A 27,492-nucleotide genomic window follows, 5' to 3' on the forward strand; every position below is an offset into this window, starting at 1 on the left:
AAAGCCAAGGGGGAAACATCGACCACCATGGTGGTCTACGGAATTAAGTAATATGAGGAAATCCTGCAGGAAGCTCTTTAACAAGGCAAAGTCCACCAGAGCTTCTGAGGACTGGGACGCTTACAAGAAGATTCTGAGAGGATACAAGCGAGAACTGAGAAAGGCTCAGCATAACTCTTGGAATGCTTACTGCAGCAGTATTGAGAATACGTCCGAGGCTTCCAGACTACGGAAGGTTCTAGCATCCACCAACTCCGCTCCAGGTTTCATTAAAACATCGGAGGGCAATTGGACAACGTCCAGTGAGGAGACGCTGGAGGTACTATTGGACACACATTTTCCTGGAAATCAGACGGTTGAACCATGTACTGGCGGTGCCACAGTTGCTCAGCGGTCGTTTCCTGTCGAGGAAATTGTATCGGAAACTAGAATAAGATGGGCGCTAAATAGCTTTGGACCATTCAAATCCCCTGGACCTGATGGAATTACTCCGGCGGAGTTACAAGCTGTAACTGACAAAATTATCCCCTGGTTGTCGGTGATATATAAAGGATGTATCAACTTATCATATATCCCAGGAAAGTGGAGGGAAACAAAAGTCGTCTTCATACCTAAAGCGGGAAAAGCCTCTCACTCAATGGCGAAGGATTTCCGACCAATCAGCTTATCCTCATTCCTACTTAAGACTCTGGAGAGGATGATAGATATTTATCTTAGAACTAGCATCGATTCAAGTTTGTTCTCGAAACGACAGCATGCATACTCGAAGGGCAGGTCTACTGAGACCGCACTACATGAACTAGTCAGCTTTATTGAAAGCTCACTATCTGTCAAAGAATATACAATCGTGGCGTTTCTAGACATCGAAGGGGCGTTCAATAATGTCCATCCGAGCTCGATATTAAATGGACTGACAACTCTGAATGTTGATCCATGTATACTCAGGCTGTTAGACGAACTGCTAATGAAGAGACGTATTTCAGCCACACTAGGACAAGCAAACATACAAAAGTATGTGAACAGAGGCACTCCCCAAGGAGGAGTTCTATCACCTCTTCTTTGGAATGTTGCTATAAATAGCCTTCTGGTTACTCTAGAAAAAGAAAGGATAAAAGTGGTGGCATACGCAGATGATGTAGCTCTGGCAGTCAGGGGAAAATTCCCATCCACAATCAGAGATATTATTCAGAGGGCCCTCCGGATGACTGAAAAATGGGCGAAAGACAATGGTCTTGGGGTAAATCCCGCAAAGACAGAATTAGTCATGTACTGCAAAGATCGCAAAACTCCCACGGTTAGGCCTATTTCCTTAGGGGGTATTGAAATTCCCTTTGGTGATTGTGCAAAATACCTTGGCGTTATTTTGGACAGGAAGCTGAACTTTAAGCTTAATATTGAAGAAAGGGCGAGGAAGGCAACTGTAGCTTTGTACTCGTGCAAAAAGGCAATAGGAAAAAAGTGGGGACTAAAACCAAAAATTGTGCATTGGCTATTCACGGCAGTGGTTAGACCTATAATGCTATATGGTGTTGTAGTCTGGTGGCCGGCACTTCAGAAACCGACTGGTTTAGATAAAGTTCAGCGTATGGCGTGTTTGTGTATTTCAGGCGCATTCAGCAAGACAGGAACAAATTCCCTTAATGTCATGCTGCATCTATTGCCTTTAGACATTTTGGCCAAACAGTCAGCTGCAACAACGGCTGTGCGGTTGCGCGAACTATCGCTGTGGTCGGAAAAAGGTTACGGTCACAGTTCTGTCCTCAAAACAATGTCAGATGTGCCTAACGTAGTGGATTACACTTTGGCGAGTCCACTTTTCGACAAAAAGTTTGAGACTCTAATCCCCAACAGTGAGGCGTGGTGAACACAGACCCCGGGGAATAAAGAATATATAGATTTCTACACTGATGGCTCCAAATTGGATGGAAAAGTGGGTTTCGGAGTATATTCTAATGATTTGGAACTTCAAATAGCGAAAAGATTACCTAATCACTGTAGTGTTTTTCAGGCTGAAATATTAGCAATAAGAGAGGTGGCGAATTGGCTGAGAAGTAATGTTCCAGAAAATGTGGGCATTAATATATACTCAGACAGTCAACCTGCAATAAAATCCTTGGACTCTGTGTTCCTCAACTCGAAAACGGCCATCGATTGCCGCAAATCTCTCAATGAGATGGCTGAGCAGTACAATATTCACCTAATATGGGTGCCTGGCCATAGGAACATACCGGGGAACTGCGAAGCCGATGAGTTGGCAAGGCTAGGGACTACCTTACATATTCCAGGGGAACTAGAATTTGTTGGTATGCCCCTAGCTACCTGCAAGCTCATGCTGCGTGAGAAGGCTGTTATGATGGCAAATGTTCGATGGGAGAATTGCAAGGGTTGTAACGACACCAAGCAAATATGGCCCCATTTCAACTTAAACCGCACACTAGATATGCTAATGTTCTCGAGACGTCAGATATCACTCCTGATATCTGCTATAACGGGTCGCTGCCTGATAGGAGATTTTGCAAAAACTATTGGCGCGAAGTATAATGACTATTGTATGAGCTGTCATGATGCGGAGGAAAAAGAATCAATTAAACACCTCTTGTGTGAGTGTCCTGCATTTTGTGTAAAGCGCAAGCAACTTTTAGGAGCATATAGCTTCAGATTACTGGCGGATCTGGAAAACGTTAACTTAAGCAGTCTGCTAATGTTTTTGGAACAATCTGGTTGGTTCAACAAAGAAAAATAATCAAGAAGGTTCAGCGGTTAAAACTAGAAGTGCCCATATGTAATAGGTACTTTTAGTTAATGTGGTATCACAATGGACTGAATAGTCTAAGTGAGCCTGAATCTTAATCGGGCTGCCACTTTAACCTAACCTAACCTAACCTAGATCAGGCAGAAGATGAAAATGTTTTAAAAATCACATCCAATAATTGACAAAAATTTTGATACCGCAGTCGTAAGTTTTTGCATTTTTAAAGCTCGGAGGAATACAGATATTTTTGTTAAATCAATATTGGCAGCTGTAGCAGTTACTTCAAAAAGTTGTGGCAAACGTAGACTCATAATTTTGTCTGTTTGCAAAGCTAAAGAAGACACGTCACTTACTTGGCTTATTGTTAATATTGACCGAACATCTTCTGGTAGTTGTTCCAAAAAGAGAACAGCGTCATTTCATTGACCAGAAACAAGATTTTTCATAGCATGAAGTAAATGTGATGGTTTTTGATCTCTTAATTCTTGATTTTTCAGCAATCTGCGGAGTTTTGATTCCTCAGATTCGGAAAAAGTTTCAATTAAGCGATTCTTAACGGCAACAAATTTACTTCCACCAGCTGGAGGGGCTCCCGAACTATTGCAAATATGAAGAAGAAAGTTTGAATCGATATTTGCGATGACGTACTGGAATTTGGTCTCATCGCGTGTGCTTCCAGATATTCCAAATATGGCATCAACCTGCATAAACCAGAATTTTGGATTTTCTTTCCAGAATGGAGGAAACTTGTGTACACAGCAACGTTGCGGGTTTGAGAATTTTCATTCCGACCATCCCCTGCTGGATCCAAATTTTCCGTGGTATTAGGCATTTTTTTAAACAACAAGTTACAAATTCAAAGTTTTATTACGTTTTTCTTTTCTTCAAATCTCAAATAAATCTCCTCTCAAAAAATAATAATTTTCAATTCCCAATTTCAAAGACTATATGATGCAAATTTTATATCTCTTCCGCATTACTATCTTCTTTATTTCCTATTCTAATGCCTATTTAATATCAAATTGATACTCCCCTAAGGAGCCACCGTGGTGCAATGGTTAGCATGCCCGCCTTGCATACACAAGGTCGTGGGTTCGATTCCTGCTTCGACCGAACACCAAAAAGTTTTTCAGCGGTGGATTATCCCACCTCAGTAATGCTGGATTTGACATTTCTGAGGGTTTCAAAGCTTCTCTAAGTGGTTTCACTACAATGTGGAATGCCGTTCGGACTCGGCTATAAAAAAGGAGGTCCCTTGTCATTGAGCTTAATATGGAATCGGACAGCACTCAGTGATAAGAGAGAAGTTCACCAATGTGGTATCACAATGGACTGAATAGTCTAAGTGAGTCTGATACATCGGGCTGCCACTCTCCTAGCTTTGACATGTCCTTGCCTTTTTATTTTTATCGCATGAGAACTTATTATTATAAATTAGTTTCTTTTTAATTTAAAATTATTTTCCTTCTTCTATGTTTGTTTCAGAATTTAAAAATTTTAAAATATCCATACCAAATATAAAATCCTATTTTCTGTGAGTGGTGCTGCTTTCCATCTCGCTCTTGCATTATTTGGTAAATTAAATACGTCTGGTGCTTCCGTGCATACTTCATAATTTATAGAATCTCCAATATTATTTAGTACAATCACCAATGTACTCAGTTTCTATTAATTTGAATTTCTACACCCTCAAAAAAAAATCGCTCCTTTAACATATGTTCCAAACATATTTTGCAGGAAGCACATATATTATTGGATACTGCCGAAACATTAATATGTTTGTTTTATGTGACCATATTATATGTTTGGAAGCATTTTGAGCCTAAAAATATTATATGCTTGGAAGAATTTTTCCCAAAGACGATTGTGCTCATTCCCTAACATACTCGTAATTTTAACTTCCACGAAATATTTTAGTTCTTGGCACCTTTTTCTGTAATACAAATAATGTTGAAGAAATTATTCATTTTTATATTTTTTTTTTAAATTTTATCTTTCGCCTGCACGGAGAATCGAACCGAGGACCATACAGTTTGTAAGCCAACACATTTTTTTGTAACAAAAAACTGTTTTTGGTACAAAACTTTAAAATTTGGAAGGAATTCAAAAACTCTAACAAAAGAAGAACGTGGAGTCGAGTATAAACATACATAAATAATTTTATAATATAAACATAAATTTATTTAGGCGTGAACAGTTTTTTACTAGCATTTAACACCATCGCTCTAAAATGCCTTTTATTTTTCTTTAATAATTCATTTTAAAGAAAATAAACTTTTTAAATTGTTTTAACTGCAAAACTCAAACTTAATGCCCGCTTTTATATTTGAAGGTGTCCGTCAACTCCTCGTGGACTACTTATTAATAAAGAGCAACTAAACTTTGTTTTTATACATTTTACTGTGTAATTTTTCGCTATTTCCTCTTTATTTCATTTTACTGTCCCAACTCTAAAAAGAGTATAGTGCCCTTTCGTTATTTTTATGAAGACCCCTGATTTCTTTTAACGAACCAAGAAAAAAATTGTGCCCATAATGCCAAAATGATAAACAAAACACATGTCCACACATACATAAAATGCTGCTCTCAAGGCGAAAACATATGCTGTTTGTTTTTCAAATGTCTATTCTCTTGGTTCCGAATGTCTATTCTCTTTATTCAAATTAAATAATATTTAGACTTAAGCATATCAAATTTTTGGCCTTATCATAAAACAGTTTTCCGAAACAACATACAAGCGGTTTCACAGAAATTGTTCTCTTTTAATTCTTTTGCTGTGTTATGTTGATATCTTTCGTCAACTCTCCCGGTTTCCATCTCTATTTCTTTCTCTATACTCTCTCTGTCGCTTTGAATAAAATATCACAACATATGTATGTTTAGTCGAAATTTGTAAATTTATATATGTTTGCATTCACACATATGATTTTTATGAAACATTCATGCCCCAAACATAATATATTCTAACATATTAACATAGATGTCCCAAACATTTAGTGTTAAATATATTGTGTTTTAAAATTGTGCCCGAAACACATTTGGTTTATATCGGAACATATGAAAAACATATTTTTCTAACAGTGTATTAATTAAACTAAATCTTGCTCCTGTATCTATGAGTGGATCGTAACTTTTATTATTAATTATTGTCCTTATTTTGGGTAACTACTCCGAGGCGGTTTCATAAAAATGCAGGTTTTTACTTCTCTTCTCATATTATTTGTCGGAGTTTCTTCCTGGCATTGCCAGGAAATTAATGAAAATATTTCTTCGACTTGAATAAAGGTTTCATATATAATGTATAAAACATTTCTTCAAATTTGATGACATTTCCGTAATTCAGCTGAAATTAATGAAAATACTCAGAATTGATTAATATTCAATACGCATATGAAAAGTTACATAGAATATAATGACAAATTTGTTTACATTTTAGTTTAAGTTTTATTCATGAATGTAGGAATGTTATTATAATTGCATGAAGTATGAAAATTATATGTTAATTTTAAATTTTGAATATATGTGAATTCTTAAGTTTTTGAGGTTTTTGATTCTTACAAATATATCCGCTTATAAAAAGTATGTTTTTTAAAGAAAAATAAAAATTAATTGATGTATGGTTACACTGAAAAAAATATTGTCGTGAGGTCAAAGATTTCTTGTCTTTAAAATACGAATGCAAATTTTGCTTAGCAAATATAAAGTTTTTTCCTTGTCCACAATTCGATAAACTTTTCAATGAAGTCGTATTGTCCTTATAATTAAGTGATTTCACTAATCATAACATGAAAGAAAAAATGTTTCGGCTAAGGTCAACTTGACTATAATAGTTCAGAAATATTATTTAAAATTAATGAAATTGTCTTTAAATTTGTTGTCTTTTTGCATCTTGACAAAAAAAATCGTTCAAATATAGGACAAGGTTTTCAACACTTTATTTTAAAGACGTTTTTTACTTGAAACATAGCATAATTTCTACTGGAAGTCGAGTCTGAATTTGGAAAATAAAGTCGTCGTTAACCCGTTTTTAAAGGACTTTGATAGCATATGAAGAAAACAAGCTGAAAGAACGAAAAATTAAAATTTGCTTCCTAGAAGCAAGTACACAAAAGCCAACTTTAAAAAAGAATTGTGTCTTAAAAGTATCCTTATTTGTTGTCATTGACAACAATTACAGTGAGCTCCATTTGAAATCTCTAATAACACACCGTACTGTTCGGCTTGGATTCCAAATGAATACTAATTTCTTTATTGAATATAAACATATAGCTAGAATATTGAAGACAACAATAATCTGTTATCAATCTTCTAGCTGTCTTATCACCTAAAGCTGAGTACTATGTTCAGTTTTCAAGCTGAAAACCAGCTTGTTTTCACGGTTACTTTTTTTAATTAACTAATTTAGAAATATAAAATTATTTGCAATCAATTCCTTGTATGTTTTCAATCCATTATTTGGCAAGACTCGATCAAAATATTATCGTCTTCATAAATATATTTGTACTTTTAATTTAGTGTTTTGGTGAAAAAACCGAACATAGTACTCACCTTAACAAACGATCCCAAGTGAACATGCAGCACACATGCTCGTCCATTAGATCTTTTGTTGTAACCCTTTGAAAACACCCTCACACATAAGTGTTTCTTAGAATGGATGGTTCATTTTGATCGTTTCTCTTATCTTCACAAGTGGAAAGAGAAAGTAATAAATATAAACACTATGCTGAAGATTATTGATATTTAGGTACATAGGACGTATTTGTTCCATATGCATTTGTTTTGATTAGAACCCTTCAGAGATCCCATGTTCAAAGCATATTTGTTTTGAACATTCTGCACTGAAAAAACAGTGAACCCTTTTCCATTGCAAAATGAACTAAACTGTAGTAATATTGACCATGATTTAGCCCTTAAGATTTTTTTCAACTTGTCTAGTTTATAATTCTCTTAAATTTTACTTCATCTATAACATTGTATTTTAGTTCATTTTTACAACGCCATAAGATTTATATACCCCTACCAAGTTAAAAAGTCAGTATTATTTTGGTTTACTTGCTTATTTTTTGGGAAACCCGATAATAAAAATTGGTTAACAGTCTCTTTAAAATGTCGACGACTAAACTATTTTTAAATCAATCCTTCCACAGTACAGAGAAATTAAATAATTAAAGCAACAACAAACCGTTTTACTATTATGAACATTTTCATACATTAAAATTAAACTTTCTTTAAGCAAAAGTACTTTATTATAAAAACTTATGATGAAAGTTCTTAATACAATGTTTTTTGTGAATAAAAATGGTGACCTCGTGGAACAGAGAGTAGTTCATTTGAACTCGCTGTTTGGACATTTTGACTTATCCTTTTTTTATTCATCGTAGGTATTTTTTTCACATATCTTGCTGGAAAAAATGGAAGCAATAATGAAAATTGTTAAAAATTAACACCGTGTAATGAAATATAATTTTTTAATTCTTCATTTTAGCTTGTAACTTACCATATTTAGGGGCATTTTATCAAATGGTGTAAGGAATTCGACTTTTCTTTGGAAAACGTATCTCATAAAATTTGTACCTGAAACAATTAGAGAAATAATGAAGTATTCTAAATAAACTCATAAAATTGTGTTGTTATCGATGTGAAAGATATAATAAAATAAATATTCTAGTTGAAAGAAAACCAAAGTTTTAATATAAAACTTACCAATTCTCTATTAAATTGTACGCTGAGGGGAAATATAAAAAGTTGTCCAAATTTATTTGGGTTACTCTGAAATTAAATATTTATTTTTTACATTAAATAAAATTATTAAATAGGTTTTCAAAAAATCTAATGAAAAAAATAATAATATGCATAAAAAACCAAATATTCTTGTTAAAAGAAAGTTAAAGAATCCTTACCAATTCACTATTAAATTACAGGCAAAGGAGTACTAAAAATTTGTCAAAATTTTTAAGGGGTTATTCTGAAATTAAATATTTGTTTTTACATTAAAAATATTACATTGGTTTCCAAAAAATTTGATTAAAGAAATACTAACATAAGGTATTAAAACCTGTAATATTGATGATAAAAAGGTCATAAAAACATAAATATTCTAGTTGAAAGAAAGCCAATTTTTAAAAGAAAACTTACCAATTATCTATTTTTTAAATTTGTTCGAATCCATCTGGAGTTGCTCTGAAATAAAATATTGTTTTTACAACAACGAAAAACATTAAACTGGTTTCCAAAAAAATTAATTAACAAATTATAATATACATAAAAAAATATTCCTTTTAAAAGAAAGTCATATTAAAAAAAAAAAAAATACTTACCAATTTATGAATAAACTATACGCTGAGATATAACAAAAATTTTGCAAATTCATTTGGAATTGAATATTATTTTTTTACATAGAATAATAAAAATTTCAATACACTTTCAACATATTTTCCTAAATATTCTTAATAACTTTTTTCTAAACTACCGATAAAATATTAATAACTTTCATTAAAAGGTTTAATAAACAAACACCAATATATGTCTCAAAAATCCAAAATATTCCATGTCTTTATATTCCCTTGTTGCATACCAGCTAAAAAGATGCAACAGCCCACGCCAACGCCAACTATACAACTGAAGCATGCCAAACAAAACCAAGCAAAGCCAAAACATTCCTACAACAACAAAAACACATGTGCCTGTATTGAAAACAACACCTCATCCAGCCAAATAAACATCCACGAATAGCAAACACACACACAAACCACTAAATGAACAAAAATAGAAACAACCCCACGCTCATGTATACACAACAAAACTCAAGTAACATCATCTTTACATTAATCACATTCCACTATGCCGATAACGATCTCTGTACTATGCATTAGTTCATCGCATCTGCTGACAATTTACTTTAAGAATAATATTCGTAAAGGCACACCAGTTTATGAACGATGAAACGTTTAACTTAAAATGTGCAAAATTTCAATAAAATTGTATCTACCATTTTTGACGAAAATGTCTATAAATTTAATTACATGTGAACTAGAAATATTTCATTGGGTAATTTTTTACCAACAATTATTAACTATAGGAATTGTCCGTAAGAAATTGCTATCCACTTTCAAGTTCATTTTTCGTAAAAAAATATTTTCGCATACAAAAAAATCTTATAGTAAATTGCACTTATTATTTAGAAAATACTTTACATTTCACAAGTAGTTTTATAGCATGACAAACGAATTTTTAACTACCAGTTAAGAAATTTTTTAAGGAAATTTCCATCGTATTTTGTAGGCCATGAACTAAACGATTGCTACTTAGAATTTGTAAAATTTCCTTTCGAGTAGTTAATTTTCGTTGAAGATACGAAAAATGAACTAAAATTCTGGAAAATTCTTGTAATAAATTATTGTAAAAATCTTCTTAAATTTACGAGACACTTTTTTTTCTGTGTGCTTACTTCTATGTTAGTGGATTGTATTTTTTATAATAATAATTTGTATATCTTATGAAATATAAATTTACATAATATTGAGTTGGTACATTGTTCTCGATTTCTTCTTTGGTACTTCTTCCGCCACGCTGTACCTACACCGAAAAAAAAGTTTACTATTGTTTACGAAAAATGAACTAACCCATAGTAAGAATGACCATGATTTGGCGCCAAAGATTTTTTTCATCTAGATAAGTTCATGATTTTCTTATAAATAAGTTTATGTATTGCATCGTATTTTAGTTCATTCTTACTACGCTGAGGGAAGAATGTACTTACACTCATTCAAAATATTCCTGCTATCCGGAAAAATGAACAAGTTTTTGGGAATCCCATATTTAGAAATTGGTTTCAAATAAACTATTTATCAGTATAATTTTCAAAGAAGTAAATAAATTGAGGAATTAAAGGTACAACAAGCCTGTATACAACTAAGAAATTTTTCGTACAATATAAGACAATTTTTCATAACTACCAGTATTTTATTTCAAAAAATTATTATTATATTACATAAAACTATGGCTTATGATATACAATAAAAGAAATGTTTTTATTTGTACGCTGTATGTTGTTACTTTTCGGTAGTTAGTAATTGCTTCTTCAAAAGAGTAATATTCTATGTTAGTAGAATGAAACTAATTAATATCAATTTCCATTTTCTATCCATATGAAAGATATATGCCATAAGTTGCTATTTTCATTTCATTTTTGTCCAATTTCACCGATTTCGCTAGTTTTTGTTGTGTGGATTTGCGTCATAAGCCTCTGAAGTTAAAAGGTATATGAAATATAAAAATATTATCAAATTCTATGGTATTTTGATCTTTAACTTACAAGAGAATTTTCTTAGAGCCAATAGGGATATCAGCTTAGTTAGCATTAAACAGTAAGAAGATTCCAAAAAATACCATTAGATTTGCTGTCATCCTGCAAATGAAAATTATTTTTAATAAATAGAAATTTTGGCTTTATTACAAATGGACGAAAAACTTACCACATTGAAAAAAATCATCCAATTACTACATTAGTGGAATCATATCCATGCACAAATGGGACATTTTTGAAATCCTTCTCAGAATATAAATGAAATAAAAATATTATAAAATTAGATATAATTTCCACTTGTCAATATAGCATTTAGTATTTATGGTGGATATTAAGTTCGAGTTTAGTGGCTAAAATCCCAATTTTTCATGATTAGTTTTCTTTAGAAATACATGGGAACAAAATTGAACCGTTTTTGTGTTCATTTAAAATTTATATCAAATTTTTAGTAATTTGAGGTTGCTGAATCCAAATTTACACTTGTTTTTTTAAGAGCTCGACTTTTTGAGATATACGGTTATGTTCAAAATTAAAGCACTTCCGCTATATATATGTTGGAATAACTTGGAATAACTTTCTCCATAAGGAGTTAGCATAAAGGGCCCAAAATTGAGTTATCTCTCCCAGCCAGATCTATACTAAAGGCTGTGGAAAGGTTCATTCGCCCGAACCGAAACATGTACAGTCCAGGCGTGTATAGATTGGTATCTGGCGTTTTCTTTTCAATGGCTCTATTAACCATGTTCCTTAATCTATATCTGTCCATAAAGCTCGAAAAATAATTGTATAATTAGATATAACTTGAAAACAATTCATCATCTTAAATTAAAAAACAGCGTTCTACATAAGCTTAAAAACGATTTTCTGTTCTTAATCGTGTAATCCATTTAAAGAATATAAACTTTATAAAAAACTTATTTCGAGCTATTCTCCATCAAGTTATATTTAAATTTGCATCGGAGGCGTATAATTTTATACTTTTCTTACTGATTTATTTCTGATTTTAGCACCTAAACTCGAACTTAGTACACACCTTAAGGACTCGCTATAACATAAAAATATAGACTGTGATCCAGATGTAGAGTAAATATAGATCATTTTATTACCACTCATTATGAATATTTTTATGTAAACCAATTTAAAACCGCACTAATTTTAAATTATTAATAGAAATATACAGTTTCTTAATATGTGATTTATTTTAGAGTTATTTATTTTTTATCAATATAAAGTGTTTTTGTTTTCTCTAACATCACACCATTCACTTATCAGTTTCTAAAATGTTACGAAATAAATGCATTTTTATTAATAAACACAAATACCGCACGCAAGCGCACCACGTGTGCGCTTCATAAATGCATCAACAGAACTGAATGCACCAATAAAACTCAAAGACACAAATAGTCATAAAGGACACATATGTAAAGAAAAACAACTCCACACACACATGATCCCTTTCTGATCTCGCTATTGCAACAAAACAACTATCACCACAAAAGATACCAACAACACACATTCCATAACATCATCGCAATAACAAACACAAACAAAAAAAAAAAGATGATGCAATAATTTCATAATTTCTTCTCACTTCAATTTTCAGTATCACGTTTATTGATTAGTTGGTATTCTATCTATAGGATAAGGTAAAATATATTCAAAATTTACGAGGAATCCATAAAAAATTATATACACCCGTCAAGGATTAAATTAACTACTTTTTATTCTACTTTATCTAAAATTTTCAATGTGAGGAAATATACTCCAACTTATAGTAAAAACCGAAATAAGCTGTAGGAAGCCGCCATACGAATCGGTACTGTGGTTCAGTTAATTTTTACTACAAAAATTTTTTTCCATACAAAAATTTTTCTTAGTAAATTGTCCACATTTCGTAGTAAGATTTTTATATTGCCTATGTCTTTTTATAATACAATCAACGATGCATTAACTATTGTATTGGAAATTTATTTAAGGAAAAATCCGTCCCATTTCGTAGTTAGTGAACTAAAAAACATTTACTGAATTTTTATAAGTTTTCCTTTAGCTAAGTTAATTTTCGCAGTGGTTACGAAAAATGAACTATATTACAGTAAATTTTTTGAACTATGTGGAAGTTAAACTGGTCCTAAAATTAACAAGACACCTTTTTTTCTGTGTAAGCACATCCTTCCGTGTACCGTTTGTTTGATAGGATCTTTTGCTGGTTGCTGGAATTGTTGACTTATGACATTCCTGATTAATTTCCGCCTTTGGCACAATCTCCTCCATTACTTCGTCTGATGCTGTAGCGATAGCATCGGTACCATTTTTTAACAAGAGGTTCTTCTTCGACAATTGTTTTGCATTTTGCGGCATTTGCATTCTTCGTTTTTCACCTTCAAGAGCATCAATCTTAAGGGCACCAACATCAAGCTTTTCATCCTTCGTTTGGGTATCGTTTTCCTCAACACCTACGACGTCATTTTCATCTGATTCTATGTTGACATTTGTGACACGTTCATCAGACTTCTCTTCCTTCTCAGCATCATCGTCCGATACGTCCTTCATAACTCCAAATTGCTTTTTGAATTCCTCCCAATTCGAGGAAATTACATGAGGAGTTGAATCCCTTTCATCTTCAACTTTAAACTGCTTTATGAATTCGTCCCAATTCGAGAAATTGCAGTAGGCGTTGCTTCTTCAACGTCAAACTTGTTCATGAATTCCTCCCAATTCGAGGAAATTTCATTGGGCGTTGCTTCTTGGACCGTCACACTCGCCTCATTTCCTCCAAAGTGAGGACCAGCCGGCGCAAAGGAGATTGATACGCTTTCCAAAATTTTAGTTTTATCGTGCTCGTCGGTTCGTTCAACAACTCTCATATTTTTCTAAATTGAGCATTTTCATTTTCTGGCTCTTCCAAATAAAGTTTCAACAATAGAGCATCTTTATTTTGCTCGTATAAATCTTCAATCTCTTCGAATACTTTGGTGAGATAAACGAGGAGTCCATCGTGATTAAAAATAAGCTGCCAGTACAGATTATCCAACTCCTTCATCCATACTTCCAAATATGTTTTTGCATCTTGGAGCAAAGCTTTGTCATCTTGTGACTCCCATTGCAGCATTGTTATTAATAATTTACGAATATGATATTGTATTCTCTCCATCCTCATCACATAGACCATCTTTGTTCTTTTGATTGGAATGGAGACTATTGTTTTTTAAATTTGTTGTTGTGTTTAATTCGTTGTTAAATCCACGAATTACGCTTTTCCCACTAAAAGTAGGTATTTATATATTAAACTGCGACATACGTTTTATACTTTTTATTTATTTTGTCTTTTAATATTTTTTATTTATTTTGTCGCTGTCTAAACCGCGACATACGCTTTTTAACTAAATTCCAATGTTTATCCTTGGAATACGCCTTATTCACTGTTTGGCCGTGAAGACGCCTTTCCCCTTGAATTGTACTCTTCAAGGGTTTTTGGTTCAACTGAGTTTCTTGCCTCTTATGGGAGAAATCTCAGTTTGTAATATGAACCAATAATCATTGTTATAAGGATTTATTTCCTTTTATGTGTTTCAGCAACAATGTCGTTTTCAAATTATCCGCTCGATGTGGCGTTGCTGATTATATTTTATTTTATATTTCTTCTCGTTGTCTAAGCCACGAGAACGCTTTCTCACCGAAATAATTTTTTTCTTCCAGTGCACCCAGAAAAAACTGCCTTCGAAACTAAAGGAAAAAATGTTCATTAATATGGTTTACCCATTTTATTACCATTAAGGTAAATTTTTGTGAGAAATAATAAAATTTACTTGTTTCAGTAAAAAAATCCTAAACTGTAAGCAGTTAGGAATAGTTCATTAACTAGAATAAGGCATGGAATTTTACTCATACAGTTTTCTTCGCTGGGTATAAGAATTTACTACTGAACAAGAACATTTTATTCACCGATAACAAAGCATTCGTAAAAATAAACAAAATCCGAACTAAAACCAAGTTTCCTCAAAATTAGTAAAATTTCTTATAAAATGATAATTGCGACTTCCTTTGTAATAGAAAGTTTTTCATACATACGAACAACACTTGGCATAGAAAAATATTTTAGTTCATTCGTACTAAGAAGTATGCAATCCTTTCAAAACTTAAGGAAACACACTTGTTAGAATATAGGAAATTTTCCTATATTTATATTGTCTACCTGTAATCGATACCTGTCATCGTAATCGATGCGTTTGCGCGTGGGTGTAATCGATATGTTTGCGCGTGGGTTGTTTTTTAGTTGGAATCGCGTTGTTGTGGTATACGGAGAGATTGTTAAAAAATAATATGGTAAAATAATATAATAAATAACAAATAAAATATATAAAATATTTGTTATTTTAAATAATTTTCGTTTTTTGAAAACAAATCTATCAATGTTCGTGGTGGTGTATAAAGAAAGAAAACACCAGCAGAATAACAACACTTTCATTTATCTTCATTTTGGAATCTTCAATTATCAGGTAATATTCAGTGACGCTAACCTTTTGTAACAAAAATGGTTTATGATTTTTTATATTTGTAGGTATTGAAATTGCAAAAGGAGGACAAAATCGTTAACTTAATAAAAGTGAAAAGTACAAGAAGAACAAGAAAAAGTGCGTTTTACAGTTGATAATATCACATGGAAATTGGAAATAGTGCAATAATAAACTAATATTTCAAGGACAGCCGAAGCTGTTGATTACTAATAAATATATTCAATATATGAATAAAACATGTCTTTTATTGAAGATAAAATTGCTTATATAAATAAATAAAATTGTATTTAAAAACGAAGGTAAGCAGTTCTAATTATGAAATAAAAGTTTTACCACAAATATGTAAGATTTGTCCAAATGAATGAAAAAATTTCAATGAAATCATTCCATATATGAATTCAAATCAGTTAAATTTTTTCATTCTGCAGTATAGTGGTACATAAATATAGGAAAATGTTAACTAATATATGGAGTGCCTTATACCTAATTTCTACGAAAATCACATCGTTCAAACAAATAAAAATGTCTTTGGCGCTATACGAAGTTCAACTTTCTTCACAATGAGTTCATTTTAACTTAAAGAAGGGGTCACTTTTTTCTGGGTGTGATTAAATAATTTATTTTATTTTTTAAATTGTTTTTAGGACCTAATTCAAAAGAGCTTCTTACAACTGGTGGGGGATAGCTCTTTATTGAAGGAAAGAGAAAGCAATAAACTTAAATATAAGCACTATGCTGGAGATTATTGATAGTTAGGTACATAGGACGTATTTGTTCCATATGCATTTGTTTTGATTAGAACCCCTCATAGATCCAATGTTCAAAGGATATTTGTTTTGAACAGAATCAATACCAACATTTTTAAAGTAAAGACAAAATCTTTGGAACCTGGCATGCTTTTTTTCAGTGTAAATTAATATAAATTTAATTAATTAATATAATTTAATTAATAAAATATAATAATATTAAATATTTATATTCTTCTTAAAAAATCTGTTCGAGGCGAAATTGTGAACAGGCGCCGTTTGGGCGTCTTCTTCTGGATCTAAAAAATAATAGAAAATGAAATGAACACATCAATTGACTTACGAAACTCAATTTTCGATATTTTTCTTTCAGCTTTCACCATGTTCGTATTACTCTCCTTTAAAACGAAACGTGAAAGTCTTTTAGAGCTGTGAAACTTCACCCAGAAAAAGTGACCCCTTCTTTAAGTTAAAATGAACTCATTGTGAAGAAAGTTAAACTTCGTATAGCGCCAAAGACATTTTTATTTGTTTGAACGATGGGATTTTCGTAGAAATTAGGTAGAATGCATTCCATATATTAGTTAACATTTTCCTATATTTATGTACCACGATACTACAGAATGAAAAAATTTAACTGAATTGAATTCATATATGGAATGATTTTATTTAACTTTTTTCATTCATTTGAACAAATCTTACATATTTGTGGTAAACTTTTTACTTCAAATTTAGAACTGCTTACCTTCGTTTTTAAATACAATTTTATGTATTTATATAGGCAATTTTTTCTTCAATAAAAGACATGTTTTATTAATATATTAAATATATTTATTTAGAATCAACAGCATCGACTGGCCTTGAAATATTAAAACACATTTTTTTCTTCTTCTAACATAGTACCTTTCACTTTGAATAAGTCGCTGCCTAGCAATTTTGCCCACCTTTTACAATTTCAATACCTACAAATATAAACAAAAAAATCCTAAACCAATTTTTTCACAAAAGGTTAGCGTCACAGAATATTACCTCATAATTGAAGATTCCAAAATGAAGTCGAATGAAAGGGTTGTTATTCTGCTGGTGTTTTCTGTTTTTATAAACCAATTTTCAAAAAAACGAACATTTTTCTCACTAATTTAAAATAACAAATATTTAAATATTTTATTTGTTTTTTATTATATTATTTTGTAAGAATCTCTCCGTATACCATAACAACGCGATTCCAACTATGACATGGCAGGTATCGATTACAGGTAGATAAAAGAAATGTAGGAAATTTTCCTATATTCTAACAAGTGTGTTTCTTTAAGTTTTGAAAGGATTGAATACTTCTAAGTACGAATGAACTAATATATTGTTCTATGTCAAGTGTTATTCGTATGTATGATAAGCTTTCTATAATAAAGGAAGTCAGAATTACCATTTTATAAGAAATCTTACTAAATTTGAGGAAACTTGGTTTTAGTTCGGTTTTTGTTCATTTTTACGAATGATTTGTTATCAGTGACTAAAATTTTCTTTTGCAGTAGTAAATTCTTATACCCAGCGAAGAAAACAGTATTAGTAAAATGCCATGCCTTATTCTAGTTAATGAACTATTCATAACTGCTTTCAGTTTAGGATTTTTTTACTGAAACAAGTAAATTTTATTATTTCACACAAAAATTTAACTCAATGGAAATAAAATGGCTAAACTAAATTGATTAACATTTTTTCCTTTAGTTTCGAAGACACTTTTTTCCTGGGTGTTGGCATAGATTTTCTGTTGCAAATCGAACCGGAGAAAAAGACACGTGACTTCGTTTAAACAAATATAACAAGCAAGTGGTGTGATTTTATTGAATGAACATGAATGAATGAAATGACAAATATAACAACAAATTTAGGCGGTAAAAAGACAAATGTAACATAAAGCATAATGAATAAAAACAACTTGACAGTTAATTAAACATTGCACTTATCGATAAATCTATATAATAATTAATATGCACAGTGGATCTAACAAACAACTCCTTTAGCAAGTATATATACATATTTACAATATTCAAAAATATAAACAATTTCCAAATTCTAATTTTAACAATTTACAAATTTTTTCATGAGTTTGTTTCAGTAGCGACTTTGTAAAAATATCAGCAATATTCCTATCAGATGGTACATATGACAAACATATTTCATTTAAGTTATACTTTTCTTTGATATAATGAAATCTAATATCTTTATGTTTACTCCGCTTTAACGTTATATGGCTTTTCGTTAAATATTGAGCACCTTGATTGTCACAGTACAAAGTTGTAGGCTTCTTATATCTTCGAGTTCCAATTCCACCAACAAACTTCGATGAAAAGAGATTTCTTTAGCAGCCCAGCAAAAACTAGGTAACCACATCTCATTACAATTGGCATTACCAGGAGTAAAGCTGTCATTACACGTTGCATTACATTGCGGCGAGTTATAATGACTAACTTGTAATGACAAAAATAAAATTACTTCTCGGTAATTTTCGAATTGTTATTCTCAAATTTTTAGGCAGTTGTAGTTAACGAATTAATAAAATAGAATAAATGATGGTACCATTAGGTATAATTATTCACATAATCGAGCACTTACATAAAATATCAAAAAGAAAATGTAATGTAACGGTAATTCTGAAAATTGTTCCGTTAAGAATTTTTTATCACAAATATTTCATAATAATTGTGTTTAATGACATTGTCATATTATGTTTTAAATAAATGCTTTCTTATACCTCATTCACATTACACTTCCAAAATGCGCTTAAACTAAATTTCAAATGCCATTTGCCTTATAAAAAAGGGACTTAAAATCCACTTTTAGTAGATTTTGAACCTTATGTGAATTGGCTATTGGATATATTATAACGTAATTCACGAATCCAATTCCCTTAAACAACCTACATTTATTTCTATTTTAAGTGTGAAATTAATTTGCATCTTATTTAGATTATTTATTAGATTTTTTGTTTATTTATACAATATTCGTTTCTATTCAAGTAGTTCTTCTATTACAGCATCACTCGCCATATTTTGATTCATTGTAATCGGCGATAGAAATCAATATTTTCGAGATTTGGTTGCCTGAGACAATAAGTGGCTATTTTGCAAGGTTTGGTGTATCTACGAATAAGTCATTACATATTAGGTGATTATATGCTTTAAATGCACTACTTATTTTATGGCCGAAAGTATGCCTGGGGAGAAGTACTTTCCTTCTAGGACATGCGTATGTAAATGTAATCCGAAGCGATGCCAATTAATAAGTGGTTATTAATTTTTAAATAGGCTTACCTACAAGATTACCGGGTAATGAGAGTTTTTGCTGGGAGCTTGAGACATAGCGATGTACTCTGCTTCCATCGAACTTAAAGCAACTACGTCTTGTTTCTTGGACTCCCATGCTATTGGACCACATGCGAAGAATAGAACATATCCACTATAAGATTTACGATCAATAGCATTGGATCCCCAATCTGCATCAGAAAAACAACATAAACCATCTGCACCATTAAACGTTAGACTAAATTTGTGTGCTTTTAAATATCGAAATACATGTTTTGCAGCAGTCATGTGCTCACGAAGAGGATGTGAATTAAACTGTGATAACTTAGAAATTGTGTGAGCTATATCTGACAATGAGTGATTGATAACTTTTCGAATCCACAATTTCATTGCAATTTTCATCTTCGCATTTCTTTAAAATAGTACCTGGAGGTATTGGAGTACTTGACGGCTTACAATTATCCATATTCCATTGTGCTAACATTTCATTTAAAAAACTGTTTTGATGAATTTCAATTTTTCCTCTAGGATCATGCCTCTCAATCTCCATTCCAAGATAATAGTCAACGGGACCTCGATCAATTACTTCAATATGTTGAGATAAATTCTGAAGAATTTCATCCATCGATGTACTCGAACTACAGGCTAATAAAATGTCGTCGACATATAGAGCAATTATATTTACTTCTTTATCATTTCTCTTAATGAAAACGCAACTATCGGTTACATTGTCGAAAATCCATTTTTACCAAAATTTCATTTATTTTATGGTTCCACTGTCGTCCAGCTTGCTTGAGACCATAAAGTGATTTTTTCAGTTTACATACCTTGCTTTCTTCTCCTCTTACAATAAACATCTCAGGTTGTTTCATGTAAACATCGTTTTCAAGCTCTCCATTGAGATATGCTGAGACTACATCAACGTGTTTGACCAACAATTTGTAGCGAACCGCTAATGCAAGTATAAGTCGAATCGTAGGTTGACGAATGACTGGAGCATAAGTTTCAGAGTAGTCCAAATTTTGTCGCTGAAAACAGCCTTGTGCAACCAAACGTGCTTTATATTTTTCTATAGTTCCATCAGCTAAACGTTTTCTGGTAAATACCCATTTACAACCTATAACATTAGAATCTTTTGGTTTTTGTACTAATTCCCAGGTATCATTACGCTGTAGAGTGTCGTATTCGGACTTCATTGCCAACTTCCATCTCTCCCACTCACTGGTGCTCATAGCTTCAGAAATTGTTTTTGGTTCAGCATCAAACTCTTTAATAACATCAATTTCTTGAATGCTTGTACCAGTGTTGTATTTTTTTCGTGGTCTCCCAACAACACCTGTCCTAATGATAGCTGGTCTGCCTCTCTTTCTCTTTCCATTCTCATTGGCATTCTCTTCATAAAGAGAGTCATTTTCAATGATATCATTGCTCTCTGTATTGTTTGTCAATGAATTGTTTATGAATGAATCATTTGCAACGTGGTTGTTTGATAGTGGCTGAACAATTTGTGGCATTGGCTCATCGTAATCATTGTATGATGTAACCGGTTCTTCGGTTATGTTTTCGATTTCGATTGGGTTTTCATTCATATTTTCATTATTATTGCCCATACAAACAAATTCCAAAATATTTCCATATTCATCATTTTCAGATCCATTGTTTTCAAATTCATTTTCAAAAAATTTTACATCACGGGAGATAATTAATTTTCTCGTTTCCAAATTAAATAATCTGTAGCCTTTAGTATGTGGCTCATATCTAACAAATACAAATATGTTACCTTTTGTGTCCAATTTCCATCGTCCGGGACTTTTGTCAAGACCTACAGCTTTACATCCAAAAGTTTGCATAATGAGCATGTAACACAATCAATAGGATTTTCAAAATGACCTTGTAAACCACGAACCATTTTTTCGTTTTCCAATTTCTTCAAATCATTGTAATTTAAATGTCCAAATCGTTTATGCCAAAGATTTTCCTTTTGAGTTTCGGTCGTCAACATAGCGTATTCATTTTTGGATTTTATTTGATATAAACCATCCATAAGATGAGCATTAAATTGAAATTTATTATATCGGTCAAATATTTCGGCCTTTCCCTTTGAAAATTTTACGGTAAAACCATGTTCAGTCATTTTTCTAACTGAAAGAAAGTTAGATTTAAATTGAGGTACATACAAAACATTTTTAAGCTTATAAGATTTGTTCCAAAACTTTATATTTACATCTCCAATGGCTTGAACTTTAAAATTTTCACCAGATGCTAGCATGACATCGTCGTGGTATTCTTTCATACCTACAAATAAACGTTTATTTCGACAAACGTGGGATGATGCACCACTGTCCAATATCCAATTTGAAAGATTTGATTGAGAAATTGCTGCATTCATGACACACATAGCAGAATTGTCTCTTTTAAATTGGAACTTGCACTCTGACTTAATGTGGCCTCTCCTTCCACAATTATAACATTTGACATTTTTATACTTATCTGGCTCATTTTTGGCGATGGATTTTTTCTTCTCATATTTATTTTCTTTACTACGCATTCCAAATACATGATCACCGACATTATCACCTTTTTCCAGTCTCCTTTGCTCTTCCTCCAAAATTTTATTTTTTAGCACTTCGAGAGTGGGTAGAATATCTCGACTTTCGATGGCAACTACGAAATTTTCTAATTCCGATGGTAGACTACACAGTAAAAATATACTTAGTAATTCATCAGGAATTTTTACGTCTACATCTTTTAAATCGTCTGCCAAAGAACAAAAATTATTAATCTGAGGAGCATACTTTTCACCATGTTGAAATTTAAATCGCACAAATTGTTTAAACAAATGTACTTTTCTTGCTGGATCTTTTCCTTTGTAAACCTTCTCCAATTTTATCCAAGCGTTTTTCACAGATTTGCAAGCTTTGATGTGGATCAATTCTGATGGACGTACCGACAAAAAAAGCGTGGCTAAAGCTTTACTATCTGTAACCTTCCATGCCTCCTTTTCTTCAGCTGTTGCAGACAGACTCAGAAAGGAATCGATGACTTCCCAGTAGTCTTGAGTTATCAAGAAACTCCGCATCTGAACAGACCACGATGCATAATTTTCAGAACTTAACTTTTCAATCTTAAAATTAGAACTCATTTTTCTCCGCCTTTTTTATTTGATTTTTCCTTTTAAATTTTAACTAATTTTTTTTAATTAAATTTTTTATTTAACAACTATTATTCCAAAGTCTTAATTTTTGTTAACTGGATTACGCAACGGGTTCCCAACGTGATTCTGGGCCCATAACCTTTGTTGCAAATCGAACCTGAGAAAAAGATATGTGATTTCGTTTAAACAAATATAACAAGCAAGTAGTGTGATTTTATTGAATGAACATGAATGAATGAAATGACAAATATAACAACAAATTTAGGCGGTAAAAAGACAAATGTAACATAAAGCATAATGAATAAAAACAACTTGGCAGTTAATGAAACATTGCACTTATCGATAAATCTATATAATAATTAATATGCGCAGTGGATCCAACATTTTGCCACCGCGTTCGGTACGGTAGTAGGTCAGTCTTTCTTTGGGATACATCTCTAAAATTTTATTTTATTCAGGTGTTCACTTTTAAAAGCCCTTCAAACGCAAAATTCTGCATATAAGTATCCACTCAAATTGTTTCCAAAATCACGGAATGCATCAAAAGAGTGTTCTATGATTAATTTAATCGCCTTTAGTGAATACTTGGTGCTTCTTTTCGGCACAAATTCTCTTTTCCATATAAACCCGTAAAAATTCTAGAACATTTGATTTTAATATTTTAATTTTTCACGGCCACTTCCACTGTAAATTGCATATTTTGCACTATTTCCATTTTCTAAATACTCGATGTATTCTCCATTGTTCACATCCCAATTTTTATTTGTATCACCACTTTTTTCCATTGTTTTATGTTTTGTTTTGTATTCTGAAAATTGAAGAAATTTTCATCAAATTAAAGAAAGAAACTTTCTTCAGAATTGATTAAATTTTCTTCAATTTAACGAAATCTTATGAAAATCGTCAAAATTAATGACGATTTCATAAAAATTGATGAATATTTCATCAAAATGAAGAAAATTTCGTCACAATTTCGAGAGTATTGCAAAATAACAAAAAAGGCATATGTTATGAAACTTTCATCTAAATTGATGAAATTGTCTTTAATTCTAAATTTCATATATTTGATACACATTTTCATCAAATTTTGTGAAATTTGGTTGACGACACATTTCCAAAAAGTTATGAAAAGGTAATGAAATGCTTATGAAACATTTTCATCATTTTTTCATCAAAACAGTTTTTCAAATGTATGAAAATTTCATCAGATTTGATGACGAAGTGATGAAGAAATAATGAAAAGTTTATGAAACATTTTCATCATTTTTTGTTTAAAAATTTTCTTCAAATATATTTCAAATTTCATATAATTAATGAACATTTTCATCAATTCTTTTTTGAAATTGGTTTGATCAAACATTTCCATGAAGTTATGAAATGTTTTTATGAATCGATGAAATATTTATGAAAAATTTCCATCATTTTTCATCAAAATTGATTTTCAAATATATGAAAACGTTCATAAAATTTGATGACGAAGTTATAAAGAAGTAATGTAATGTTTATAAAATATTTTCATCAATTTTTTCCCAAAATTTTATTCAAATTTCTCAATGACTTGTGGCACGGTGCGTTGTCTTAGTGGAACAACACTTTTTTCTTCTTCATATGGGGGCCGTTTTGCCGCGTTTTCGACCTTCAAACGCTCCAATAACGCCATATAATAGTCACTGTTGATGGTTTTTCCCTTCTCAAGATAATCGATAAAAATTATTCCATGCGCATCCCAAAAAACAGAGGCCATTACTTTGCCAGCGGACTTTTGATTCTTTCCACGTTTCGGAGACGGTTCACCGGTCGCTGTCCACTCAGCCGACTGTCGATTGGACTCAGGAGTGTAGTGATGGAGCCATGTTTCATCCATTGTCACATATCGACGGAGAAACTCGGGGTGTATTACGAGTTAACAGCTGCAAACACCGCTCAGAATCATCAACACGTTGTTGTTTTTGGTCAAATGTGAGCTCGCGCGGCACCCATTTTGCACAGAGCTTCCGCATATCCAAATATTGATGAATGATACGACCAACACGTTCCCTGGATATCTTTAAGGCCTCTGCTATCTCGATCAACTTCATTTTACGGTCATTCAAAATCATTTTGTGGATTTTGTTGATGTTTTCGTCGGTAACCACCTCTTTCGGGCGTCCACTGCGTTCATCGTCCTCTGTGCTCATTTCACCACGCTTGAATTTTACATACCAATCAATTATTGTTGATTTCCCTGGGGCAGAGTCCGGAAACTCATTATCAAGCCAAGTTTTTGCTTCCACCGTATTTTTTTCCTTCAGAAAACAGTATTTTGTCAAAACACGAAATTCCTTTTTTCCATTTTTTTATTTCACAATAACAAAAGTTGCTTCACAAAAGAAGCTCTCTCAAACTAATTGACTTACAGACGTCAAATTTTGACACGAATCATTTAAAGGTTGGTACTATATAAAAATAATATGCATTTAATACTAGCGATGCGATCTATGTGTCAGACCGGGGACTTATCAGCCAACCTGTTATCAATATCCATTTTTGTACGGCAAATTGCTGTTTTTCCAAAAATTTCTTTGCAGGCAAAATTTTTGTTAATGTCCGTTATTTTAAAGCTTTTGTAAATTTTATATGTAAGTGTCAACATCACATACTATTTCAACAAAATCGAGAGTCCGTTGTTAAGGATATGCCACGAATTCTTGATTGTTTTGAAACCTTTTTCTTTTAATGGGACTTAGTTGATTCTACAATGGAGTGATAACCGCTTTCCGGGACGCTCTACATTTATGCTCATATACACAACAATTTACTGAAGTTTATCGAATGAATTTGTATGACAACAGTAGATTTAGGTTTACGTTAAATTTCATAAATATGGAGATTATTCTGAATTTTGTTAAACTTTTTCACATACTTTCATATTTTTTTTTATTATCCACACATTTGCATATTTTTATTTCCTATTGTTTCCCTAGAAAATTGTTTAAAATTTGCAATATGGCATCTCAGTTATGTATACAAAAGAAAGATAATAGAGAAGAAGATGCAGTCTTGTCATAGCAAAACTGAAGGACTCTGCCAACAAAGGTTAGGTTAGGTTAGGTTAGGTGGCAGCCCGATGTATCAGGCTCACTTAGACTATTCAGTCCATTGTGATACCACATTGGTGAACTTCTCTCTTATCACTGAGTGCTGCCCGATTCCATGTTAAGCTCAATGACAAGGGACCTCCTTTTTATAGCCGAGTCCGAACGGCGTTCCACATTGCAGTGAAACCACTTAGAGAAGTTCTACGAGTTTTTGAAAAGAGCTGCTCATTTCATTGGAACTGTCATGTCGCTTCGCTCTTTTTAAAAACATAAAAAGCGTTTTATGTTTTTTCAGCTCATTTTTGAGCAAAATTCAAACACTGCTTAAAAGTTTCTCTACTTAATTATATAATTCATTCACACAATTGACGTTAATTCGCGGATAGATTTTCGACTGACTTGGTAGCACCATGTGTGCGCTCCTTATATACACTAAATATGACGGTTTGGAATATTCAATGGCAACGCTAGAATGTTCTACGACCATCTGGTCATTCATCTGGTAGCTACAGTGATGCCATGCGTATGGAAAAATCCTTTTTTGTACGGATTTTTTCCTAAAATTACAACTGTAGGGAAAAAAGGACAGATTTTTCATTTTTTATACAAATGTAGGGAAATTTTTCCAATTTTCAGATTTTACTATATTTTGCAACAACAAGAGTACTTTTGCTTAATATTTAAAATATTATAAGATCCAAAATATATGGTAGTCAAGGCATCAACTAATTGAATACGTAATTCCCCTTCAACGATGTTATTGTAATGATATTATTTAGAAAAGGTCAGCGGTATCGTTACAAGATTGTTTTGCATTGGTATTTAATTACATGAAGTAGATTTACTTTTGCAGGAATGAACGCTTCCATTTAGGTACATAAACAGGTGATGGCTTCCCCAACTTGGTGTTTCCCAATATTTTCTAATACAAAGATCACTTCAGCAGTGCATTTGCGGTTCGCTTATATAAATGTAGAATATTTATTCCGGAATATCTTTAAATAACTGTTTTACCCTGTTTATATATGGGCAAATTACATTCATAAGAGTTTTTAATTAAAAAAAATGTCATCTAACATACAAAAACCATTCCAGAAAATTTAGGAAAACAACCTTTTTGTGCAAATTGGCTCACTGTTGAATTAAGGATTGACTAGAAATTGTGGAACATCTGACCTGAAGAAACACGAGGCCTTTAAAGTCCACAAGAAAAATGTTGGTAGTATTAAAAATGAGCAATGATGTTGCAAAGTTTGAAATCCGATTAAAAATGTCAGTATTAATATTATTGCACATTTGGTCCCTTTATTGAAGGATATAGTCCCTGACTATTAATTTTAAAGAAATATTTGTTATTTTCTTGCCATATTTGTTTGAATTTAGTCAATTTTTTACCGTAGCGAAAAATGTAGGGAAAAAATTTTTGGGCGTAGAAAAAAAGGGAATTTTTGTAGCTGCGTAGGGAATTTTCAAAAAACTTCATGGCATCACTTGGTAGCTGTCGAACACATCAACTACTACATAGTGTAACGTGGTTTTCTTCGTGGGCTGAGGTAGGCCAGTGGCCGTCCAGGGTTGTCTTTTAAGGATCCACAAACCTTAAATAATAACACACTACTTATATACTTTTATGAGGTTTTAT

At 32.0% G+C, this 27,492-nt stretch overlaps 1 protein-coding gene and 1 long non-coding RNA gene across 5 annotated transcripts in view; one reads left to right on the forward strand and one right to left on the reverse strand.

Moving 5' to 3' along the window:
- Nucleotides 1–27,492, forward strand: part of sigmar (Tumor necrosis factor alpha-induced protein 8-like protein sigmar) — a 279,261-nt gene that overhangs the window by 116,941 nt on the left and 134,828 nt on the right. The window lies entirely within an intron of this gene.
- Nucleotides 10,694–12,392, reverse strand: LOC142240725 (uncharacterized). Of its 2 annotated transcripts, XR_012723364.1 has the most exons (4): nucleotides 12,164–12,392; nucleotides 11,227–11,300; nucleotides 11,067–11,159; nucleotides 10,694–10,997 (listed from the first exon to the last, which is right to left on the reverse strand). It is a non-coding gene; the product is annotated as an uncharacterized LOC142240725 (long non-coding RNA). The 2 variants fall into 2 exon arrangements; XR_012723363.1 differs by lacking the exon at nucleotides 12,164–12,392 and having other exon boundaries at nucleotides 11,227–11,581.

This window comes from Haematobia irritans, chromosome 5, assembly GCF_050003625.1.
Source record: "Haematobia irritans isolate KBUSLIRL chromosome 5, ASM5000362v1, whole genome shotgun sequence".
NCBI classification, from domain to species: Eukaryota; Metazoa; Arthropoda; class Insecta; order Diptera; family Muscidae; genus Haematobia; species Haematobia irritans.